The sequence below is a fragment of the Gorilla gorilla genome, chromosome 2 (assembly GCF_029281585.2).
Source record: "Gorilla gorilla gorilla isolate KB3781 chromosome 2, NHGRI_mGorGor1-v2.1_pri, whole genome shotgun sequence".
NCBI lineage: Eukaryota > Metazoa > Chordata > Mammalia > Primates > Hominidae > Gorilla > Gorilla gorilla.
This window is the reverse complement of record NC_086017.1, coordinates 114,913,154-114,924,486: the sequence shown is the minus strand read 5'-3', so window position 1 is coordinate 114,924,486 and position 11,333 is coordinate 114,913,154. Positions and strand designations below refer to the sequence as shown.

Below are 11,333 nucleotides of genomic sequence, written 5' to 3'. Positions count from 1 at the left end.
TTTGACTTTTGTATTAATTTAGATTCTCCAGAAAAATGGAACCAATAGGATACATAAACGTAAATGTAAATAAACATATCTGTAAGCCAAGAGATTTGTTTTCAGTAATTGATTCTCCCAATTGTGAGTGTTAGTAAATTTGAAGTATGTGGGGCAGATTGACATGTGGGAGATTCAGGAAAGAGTTGATGTTGCTCTATACAGTCTGAAAACTACAGTAAAGAACAGCAGGCTGGAAACTCAAGTAGGGTTTCTATGTTGCAGTACTCAAGCAGAATTGCTTTGTCTTCAAGAAACCTCAGTCTTTTCTCTTAAGACTTTCAACTAATTTGATGAGGCCCATCCACACGATAAAGAATAATCTGCTTTACTTAAAGTTCCACATCAATTGGCACTATGATTGGGAGGACAGGTGGGTGAGGCTGACCTAATGATATGAACTCTTTAAATCTAGATTTCTAATAATATTTTTAGATGTGTTTTACCATTTTTCTCTCTGCTTTCTAGTTAGAATATTATATACTTATAAACAACACACACACACACACACACAAACACACACGTAATTTCTTTTTTGAGATAGGGTCTCACTCTGTCACCCAGTCTAGAGTGTAGAGGAATTAACGCAGCTCACTGCCACCTTGACCTACTGTCCTAAAGCGATCAATCTTCCCAAGTAGCTGGGACCACAGGTGTGCACCACCTTGCCTGGCTAATTTAAAAAAAAAAATTGTAGAGACAGGATTGCACAGGACCTCGCTATGTTGCCCAGGCTAGTCTCAAACTCCTGGGCTCAGGTAATCCTCCCACCTTGGCCCATCAAAGTTCTGAGATTAAGGGCCTGAGTCACTGAACATGGCAAAAATTTTATATTAATTCAATTTACAATTTATTAAGCTACTCTTTCTTGCTGTGTGTGTAATATTCTGTTATATTCATCTGTTTAGTTTTAAATTTCAGTTAATATATTATTTGTTCTAAGATTTCTGTATTATTTAATATAGATTCTGGTGTCTGACAGAATTTTTGTTATTTATTTTCTCCATATTTTTTCTCTAAGTATCTCTAATATCTATATCACATGCAGTTTTTTCCTTTAAAAATATTCTGCATTTTTCTACCCCTGATAATTTTTTCTTAAGTGTTTGACATTGTGTTTAAATATTGTAAATGTTATATGTGTGATATTATCCACCTACAGAGTAAGTTCACACTTTCTTCTTACAAGTGTTGATAATAGGGTAGGCTATGCACATGTGGGGACTGGGAGTATATAGAAAAATGTTTTTCCTGCATCTTTTAAGTTCTGGGCTACATGTGCAGGATGTGCAGGTTTGTTACATAGATAAACGTGTGCCATGATGGTTTGTTACACAGGTCAACTCATCACCTAGGTATTAAGCCCAGAATCCCTTAGCTATTTTTTCTGATGCTCTCCCTCCCCCTGCTCCCACCCTGAGAGGCCCAAGTGTGTGTCGTTCTCCCACATGTGAACAAGTGTTCTCATCTTTCAGCTCCCACTTATGAGAACGTGTGGTGTTTGGTTTTCTGTTCCTGCGTTAGTTTGCTAAGAATAATGGCTTCCAGCTCTATCTATGTCCTTGAAAAGGACATGACCTCCTTCCTTTTTATGGCTGTATAGTATTCCATAATGTATATGTGCCACATTTTCTTTATCCAGTCTACTGTTAATGAGCATCTGGGTTGATTCCATGCCTTTGATATTGTAAATAGTGCTGCAATGAACATACGTGTGCATGTATCTTTATAATAGAATGATTTATATTCCTTTGGGTTTATACCCAGTAGTGGGATTGCTGAGTCAAATGGTATTTCTGCCTCTAGGTCTTCGAGGAATAACTATGTAGGAAATTTCTGTACCTTCCTCCCTTACTCTGAATTTAAAACTGAGTGAAAAAAAATTGCCTTAAAAAAGATGAATGAAGAATGTGAACTGAAACATTAATTAGGGCATGAACTAATTGAAAGATGGTTTGTACTTGGATCCTTGGGGTATTTCATGAAGACACCCACCCACCCACACACCCACAGAATCCCTGGACTCTAATCTAATAATCTTTATTGTCTTTGCAGCATTTCAAGGCTGCCATTCTATCTGCCTGGATTTTTGTCAGCATTTTGATTGATTTCTTGGCCTCCTTATTTGTATAATTTTAAAATTTAGGAAATATCCTGGAGTGGGAAGGGGTTAGTTAATCAGACAATTGGATTTAGTATATAGCTCCCTTTTCTTATTTGGAAATATGACTCTAAAACTTTCTATTTTTTTTGAGATCAAGAAACTATTATTAATAATATCTCTGTTGGCTTCTCCGTTTCTCATTACACATCTTTTGTCCTTTTGTAAAGAATTTTGAGTCTTTTCTGGCACTTAGAATTGGCCATTGCTCTAAAAGACAAAGCAGTTGTTGAATATCCCCTCGTATATTAATGTGTTTACATTTCTCCTTAGATTGTTTTCTTCCTCATGTTATTGTTAACGTGACAATTCTCTTAAGTCATTTTTTTAATGTTATTTGGTGTTTTAAAGTGTTGATTGTCTACTGTGTTGTTCTCTGCATTAGTCTATTGCAAGCTACTGGTCTGTATTAAGTTGCAGATGACTGATGGCCTCATGCTGATTGAAATATGCATGAAAATGAATAAGTGTATTCATCATAGAGCTCAATCACATTGAGTAGTTCTTTAAATATTACCTTCCTTGCTGCCATGAAAATAGAAATGAAATGTCAACCATCTATAAATTAATAACGTTTTTACTGCTGTATTTTTTATTTGAGATTCTTAGTCTACATTTTTAAAATTGGAACTTTATGGGCTAGGACTCTGCAGAACTCCTTTTTATATTAAAAAAAAAAGGGGTAACCTGGGAAGTCCTCATAAAAAATGTTTTGACTGGCAGTAAAAAAAGTACATTTAGAAAAACAAAATCTAGAGAAATGAATGTTTTAAAGGTTAATGTAGGAAAAAAATTTAATTGGGGCTGTTTGTGCATTATTAGTCCAATTTTACCTTAGTTGTATTTTCCCCTGAAAATAGATTATATTTTATTCTAATTTTAAAACTTATAATGCTGTCCCTCTCTCCAATTTAATACATTTTTAGTTTTTTAAAGAAAATCAGAGTGTTTTACCTATAAAATTATTTATTTACAAATTAGAAGTAAATAATATTCATTTAAAAATAAAAGTGAGAATCAAAATAAATGTCTTGCCTCCTTACCAAAGTTTTATTTTTTATTCAATTGAAAATATAATTTATTGCTTGGATATGGTTGGATTTTCTAGGGTCTGACTGTGTATGGATCATTTTTAAATTCAGCTAATTTGTCATAAAACAAAGAAAATACACATAGATTTAAGAAAATCCATAATTAATTTACCACTTTTTAGTTTGGTACTTAATAAAGGCATATAATTTACAAAATGTTAGAATTCTGAAGTTCTTTCCCCAAAACAACCTAAAAATTAGGAATAAATATTTGCTCCTTGTGAACAAGTAATGTTTGAATATTACTGGTGTGTCCACAGAGAGTATCATAATGTCTGGAATGTAAAAGGAGGTACACAGTTTTTCTCCTAGTGTATAACAAATGCTACAAAAAGAGGTTGAATATGGGAAAAATTTTCAGGAGATTGTCCAGGAATGGCTGTATTGAAGAAGTAATCTTTAATTTGGGCCTTATAGAACGTGTAGTTTTTTTAAGGTATTCCATTAAAGAGTCGATAAGGCAAAGGAATATACAGAAAATAGCAATGGTATCTAATCCCAGTGTGAGTAATCTAACGTCACATCAATGCTGAAGATAAGTAAAGAAATATTGTTAGATAGAACTAGAAAAAGTGAAAGAAAATCAGATTTTTGAAGAGCCTTACTGCCAGACACAGGTAGACAATGCAGAATGTAGAAAATAAACAATAGGAAATAAGCAGATAAGTATAGTTATGAAGGAGTAGAAAACAGCTAGATATGTTGTATAAGACAGTTACAAACTTGAAGAGTATGAGATTAGGCCTACCAGTTAAGAAATTATAGTATATTTAAGATAAGTGGTTATAAGTTCTGAGAACCTAAAGCAATGCAATGGCAATGAAAAGGTAATCATGTCTAATGAAAGTTTTAAACTAATAATATGTCAGTAATCTTGAATTAACTTGATAACTAATTTAGTATAAGAGAACAGTGAAGAGTCAAAGATTAAGATTTTAGGCTTATCTTTCTGGAACAATAATATGGAGATGTAGTCATAAAAGTAAAAGAATGAGTAAAAGAATCTAATTTTGATCAGTTGGTGAAGGAAACAGGTAAGACAACGGACCTCGTGCAGTCAGCTTTGATAATTTAGCAGGATATGTAAATGGAAATGATTACTAGTCCTTTTCTCAATTAGGAGAGATTCTTGAGGTCTGAGAGGTTATATTTTAACTCTGACACACAGTTGGGTACTATAGATCTGTGAATCATGGATGAAAAAGGTGTGAAGGAAGGAGCAGGGAGGAGACATCTATTCCTCTGAAAGAAGATTTGATAGAATAGGTTAAGAGGGAGAATTCAGAATGTGAAATGGAAAAAATGAAGGTCAATTTCCTTTTTCGTTTTAGTTTAAAAAAATAAGGAATCAGCATCTTCTCAGCAGAGCCTTAAAATCAATTGACTTCCTTGACTTAAAGTCACTGGGTGAAAATCAGTTTCAGTTGGCTAGAAGAAGGAGCTTCTTAGAATTTGATGTGTAACCAAATTACCTACTCATGTATTTGCATGAACTGTGCTTACTTGTAGGCAACTTTTTATTGTTTAGCTTTACCACAAACATATGTCTGTGGTTTTTTTTTAAAAGTCTTTGGCTCACATGACTTTATTTTGAATAATAACATTTACTCTATTGCCTGGGGTCACACACCATGCCCATGAAATGAGACATGCAGCTTAATTGCGATATTCGTTCTTTTCTTTAACTACTAACAGGAAAATCCCTAGCTGCTCTTAAAGGCCACTACGGTAACATGTAGATATTTCTTTTGAAACATAAAGGTTAAGAAAAAATGTATTTCCCAGTAAGTTATAAATAAGATTAGGACCTTATAAGTAAGTTCTAACAATCATGTTCCTGCTGAAACCTATAAAGCAAAGTGTCTTTCAAGCCATATAATATCCTTTCTAAATCTTCTAGAGCACACATATCATTATACCATTTGGCAATCTCTAAACCAGATGGGGATCAATGTTTTTAGTGTGGTACATTATACTTTGCTATGATAGAAGCCCTAGGTAATAAATGTTTCTGCAATCAATTTAAAGAGAATCCATTATGCAAATATAAGAATACCTGCATAAAATCCTTGATGTTACAGTTTAGCATGATGTATCAAGCTTGTTTTAATGACTTCTCAAGATAAGTTTGTTCAAACAAGGGAAAAATAAAATATAATCAACTTGTGTGTAACCATTGTAGTAAGAGGAAACAGTGGCAATTAAATCTCCAGAATTTATCTTTGAAAATTATATTTGTTATAAATATAACCAAGGTTGGATTTAACCAAAGAGTCAATAGACAGAGTTCTAAGTTTTGATGAAAAGGCATTTCTTTCTGTGTGGCTTTCTGGTATATTTTTCCCCTTCTGCATATTGTATCATATATATATATATATATATCCCCATAAATAAACATACATATAAATGTAAATGGTATTAGTATGTATTTGTATATAAACATATGCACAGATGCACAAACACACAGACACAGACACATGCACACATGCAGAAATATTTCTTACATCTACTTTCTTGTGGCTAACTAAAATGGTGTACTCTTCCTCTATTGTATTATTCCAAGGTAGATATATTATCTATTAATTTTTAAAAATAACATAATATGTTAATAGATTCATAATCCTGAAAGTGAATGCCAAGAAACACAAATTTTAGTTTCTACAATAAGTGTTAAATAAAAAACTTAAGTGTTCAACATGGGAGACTGTATTATTGGTTCTGATTCACCTCTGGAGATGTCAGTTGGCAGCCTCAGAGGCTGCTTCTTTGCTGGCCTTTATTATCCCCACAGCACACATCCAGGAGGAGCCCTGGAACTCTGTAAGATTCTGGTGATACCCTAATATTCCCCTAACATTAACAGCTTCGCAATCATTATCTGCCTTGGTTCTATCAGCACAAATATCATTGCACCCTTTGCCTCTGTTTCTGATCATTCATTCATCTTCATAAGAAAATACAAGACTTCAATCCTTTCGTCATACCCAGAATCCCTTGCCACACTGCCTTGTCTGTTCCATCCCTCACCTCTATGGAGCACCTGAAACTTTCTACTTTGCCTGCCAGAACCATTCAAATCCCCTAAGTATTTTATGTCTTTTGAGAAATTTCTCCTACATTCCTCTTCCAAGGAAAAATTGCCTGTCCTGTCCAGCTTGCCGAAATGATGGTTGTTTTGTCACCAATACTTTAGAGACCACTGGGTCTGAAGTTGAGTAAAATATCATTAAAACACTACCCTTTATCTTGAAGTCATCTAACAATCCTTAAGCACTTTCTGGTATTCCTAGGATCTTTAAGTTTCTTGGTGACTGTATTTCTCCATTAGCACTGATATTATCTTTCTTGGTGTTTCTGATATTCATGTAGATAATTCCACTAATGCCTTGTACAATAAGCAGCATGTTTTTCTCTTCCAATGACTTTAAAGACTCTCATCAAACTTACTCTATTTTAACCTTATTGGCCTCCTTTTTTGTCCCTAGGACACTCCAGGCATTCTTGCACCATGGAAATTTGCACATACTGTTCTTTCTGCCCAAATGTTGCTTCACACTTTGCAAGTCTTAGTTCATTTGTCATCTTCTCAGTGAGTCATTCCCTCTTCAATTTAAAACTGAATACTCACTTCTCCCTGCATTCCTTATCTTCCTTCTTTGATTTATGTTTTCTCTTATTGCACTTCTCTCCCACTGATATACTGTGCATTTTATTTATTTATTTTATCCATCTATATTATTCATAGTCTGACACTCACTTTAAAAGATAGCTCCCACAAAGGCAGATAATTTTCTGTTCCTTTCTTTGTTGTATCGTCAATGTTTAGAAGAGTTCTTGGCACATGGAAGTTTTACAGATAAGAATTACAAATACTCCTTATTTATAAATAGTAACCACTTCATACTACCATTGATTTAAAACAGACTTAATATATTCACTAGTTGATTTATTAATCAATGAATCCATTTATTAAGCATTCACATTTATCTTACTTTGTGAATAATACATTCATCAAAAGAAATCTTTGAAAAGTTGTTTAAACAAGATAACTTAGAGGATAAACCTAAGCCTGTTACTGTCTTTTCAGTCTAATCATAAGAGATTAAAGTTTATAATCATAGCAGAAAGAATACATAGTGCTCAACAGAGCCAAATAGTACCATCTTCCAAACATCAAATGAAATGACAAAAAAACCTCAATAAGATATCATATCTTGATACATTCTTCACTTTTCTAAAAAATTGTAAAATCATCCAAATGAAAACCAACTAAATTACAAAGTTTCTTTATAATGCTCAAATAACCTAGTCCAAAAAACACTATAGTTGAATGTGAAGGAAACTATCCTACTTTTTGTGTTAGCAAGAAAGGTATGAGTTCTTATAGATAGATAAATAGAACTATAAATGTATTGGCAGTTACTATACATAGTCACTGAAGTGAAATTCTTAATTAGAAATATACCTGGTTAATAATATTTCTATAAGCCAAGAATAGATTTTTATAAAATCTCAATTGTAGATCCCTCTACGCTAGACTCATCAAAGTTAAATTTGAGAAGTTGTTCAATATAACCTGATCACTCTGACATTAAGTTATTTCCTTCTCCCTCAATGCACAATTGATGACATCATGGTAGGCTTTTAGTGCCCTAGATCTGGGCTTTCAAGATTTAGCAATAAAATCAGGGATTCCAGGTAAAATTAAACTTCAGATAAACAACATTTATTTTTTCAAGCATTATTATATTTCATGTAATATTTGGGACACAGTTATGCTAAAATATCTTTGCTATTTCTGTGAAATTCAAATTTAACTGATCATCCTCTATTTTATTTGGCAACCATAGTTGGGCTTCCTCTACATCTATACTCAGGTATGAAAAAATCAGCAGAAACACATAAATAGATCTACCAAATTGCTTTTAATAGCTTAATTCTCACTCTATTTCGAAGAATATTGTCATTGAAACATACAGTTTCCTTTCTATGGAAGAAGTGTGCCACTCTATTAATGAGACTAACATAGAAAATAGGAAAATATGTATCTTGTTTTTAAATTTTGCAGTTAGGATTATCCCTAGAAAAAAAATAAGAAGGAATATCTAACTAGACTCCTAAGTTTTCCCTAGAAAAGTTTGTCCTTTCCTGCACTTCCAATTATCCAATGCTCTTGACAGTTGTGATTTTTCTAGGCATAGATTATAAAAAATGATGGAATCAACTCATATTCTATCAACCACTCATTCTTCGGTCTCTGCCACTGACTTACACGAGTGAATACACACACGCACATAGACACATGTGTTTCTGAATAGGTCTACAATGGTTATTCCTTCCTATGGTAAAAGAGATAAATAAATCTCAAAATCTCTCTCCCTTTTTTTAAAAAAATAATCCAAATCCTCACGTGGTAATCCAAATTTACTGAACTACTGATGATAAGTTATACAACATGGTACCACTTTAATTAAGGATTTTTGTTTATATTTAGCCACCTCAAAGTAGTTGTAACATTAGGTTAGTCAATTTAAATATGGTGGCTCCCTGATAGACAGAGACACAGTCTTTACATCGAAAAGCTAATGCATACAAAGTAACAAGGCATTGCAAATAAAGCAGCAACAGTTACGCAGGTTGGTCCTTGAGATCATTTACACATGATAAAATTACTTCCCACATTCGCATCCATAGTACTTATATATCATTTAACACTGGGGTGTCCAATCTTTTGGTTTCCCTGGGCCACATGGCAAAAAGAAACATTGTCTTGGGCCATACATCAAATACAATAACACTAGCAATAGCTGACGAGCTAAAAAAAAAATAATAAAAAAATAAGTAAAAAAATCACAAACATTCTCATAATGTTTTAAGAACATTTACAAATTTGTGTTTGGCTGCATTCACAGCCATCCTGGGCTGCATGCGGCCTATAGGCCATGAGTTGAACAAGCCTGATTTAACATATCGACCAAAACATTACCTATGTGATACAATCACTAACAGGCAAAAATACTAAACCTGTTTATTTGGTATTGCAAATACACTTATGCATGAGCAAACAAGGGATTCACAGTGAGAATCTATAGCTGCAGAAGCCTGAAATTATTTACAAAAAATGTGAAATCATTAAATAATTGCTTGAAAATATATACTTCTTGTTGTAGACCCCTACTGTCCATAAAAGTATAAACATTGTTCACTAGGTAAACAAAAAAGCAAACATATAGTAAGAGATTCGAAAAGTCTCAACATTTCCTTCCCAACAGATATGAAAGGCAACATCTTTAAGACATTATACTGATGGGACTACCATATTTTAAAGACAAGATTACTGACTCCACAGTTTTAAAAAAAATTATAAAACTTTATGTTAATCAAAGTGCTTATTTTGGACAATACAATGATAAGGACCTTGAATTTATTTTTGAAAATTACAATAAGCTACAAGTATCAAAGAAGGAAAGTTATCTAGAGTAGTCTTTATAGGAGCTCTTTGGACTTTCTTTTATTATGCTAAAGTAGTGGTGATTTTAGGATTTACATTATTGTACTCTTCAATACAGAGTATGGGACATGTTAAAGGATGCAGCACACCATTTTCATACATTTACCACATTGGTGGATGAAGAATGTCTCTAACATAATATTTGATATAGATCTGATTTTACCAGCTGCATACTTAGGACTATTATATGAGTAGAAATCTAACCTGTGATACTGAAAAATGATAAAAATTTGCAAACTGATATAGGAGCTTTCATCCATCTCTTAAGGGACACCACAATAGGAAAGTCTAAGATGTTGGTAGGTTTAACAAAGTTGGAATGCACTGTTGAGTCGGGCAACAGTTCTTCAGACTTAGCTCAGAGCTACAAGGCATTTAGTATATTAAACAAGCTGACATGACTTTTTCCAAGCCTTCCAGGCACTAGAGTTTTTCTGTTAATTTGTTGCACTGGGTAATAAAATAGCTAATTAACATTTACTTGTAATTTTGAAGAAGATTATAAGAATGCAGTGTTGGCCCACTGTCTTGCTAGATTTTGACTTTGTTCCTTTTCTACAACTCTTTCATCTTCCAAGTCACAATTATTACCGACCAGAATCATTGGAACATCATCAATGTCTTTAACTTGAAGAATCTTTTCTCTTAGATCTTGAAAATCATTAAATGTGAACTGTGCTATGATGAAATAAACTAATGCAAAGCCTTGTTTATTTTGCATGTACAAATCCCTCATTGCTGAAGATTTTTCTGTTTTTGTGGTATCCAAGATTTCAAGCACACACTGTTGTGCATCTATTTCAGGTTGCTTTCTGTACAAGTCTTCTATCGTAGGATCATAATTTTCAACATAATTTCCTTGGATAAATTGTAAAGGCAGAGCAGACTTTCCAACCCCTCCTGAGCCAAGAATGACTAGCTTATACTTGTGCATGATACAAACTTGTCAAAACCTAATACCTCCCATCCAGTCACTGGGTCCCCGCAGCCAGTTTCACCCCACACTCCCTCTTGATGGTGCCGCCATGGTCCTGCCACTGCAGTCCCTCTGGCTGGTTTACTCCCTTGGCTCTGTAAGTCTCAAGATTTCTTAAGAAAATTGTAATGGATATGAAAAGAAAGAAATGTTTGTTTCTACTTTGTTTTCATTTCTTCCTACCTTTGATTAAATTGTATCTCTGTAGTGAGATATAATTTGAGATACAATTTCGGTATTCATATATCTTTCTTATCTATTAGTAATATCTTTCACATTTTTGCATTCTGCCATTGAGATTTTTCTCTGCCCAAAACTGTAAAAATCAGAGCCTGATAAAGCCCTGAAAAGTGTTTATGATATTTAGTTCCCTGTAAGTTAAAACAAACAACAAAATAACATTAACACTTTCTACCTCTTTGTTCGAGATTCCCTAATATATGCCCCAGGGCCACTACTCAGACTCAGATAAGTCTTTAATCTAGAGTGGACTTACCATCATTTGGGTGAATGGGTCCCATAGAAGACTGAGATAGTAAGTGCTGTGTTTAAGGT

General features: G+C 33.5%; 1 pseudogene; it reads right to left on the bottom strand.

The window, feature by feature from the left end:
• Positions 1 to 10,279: 10,279 nt before the first annotated feature.
• LOC101153565 (ras-related protein Rap-1b-like) lies at positions 10,280 to 10,736 on the bottom strand (annotated as a pseudogene).
• Positions 10,737 to 11,333: the final 597 nt, after the last annotated feature.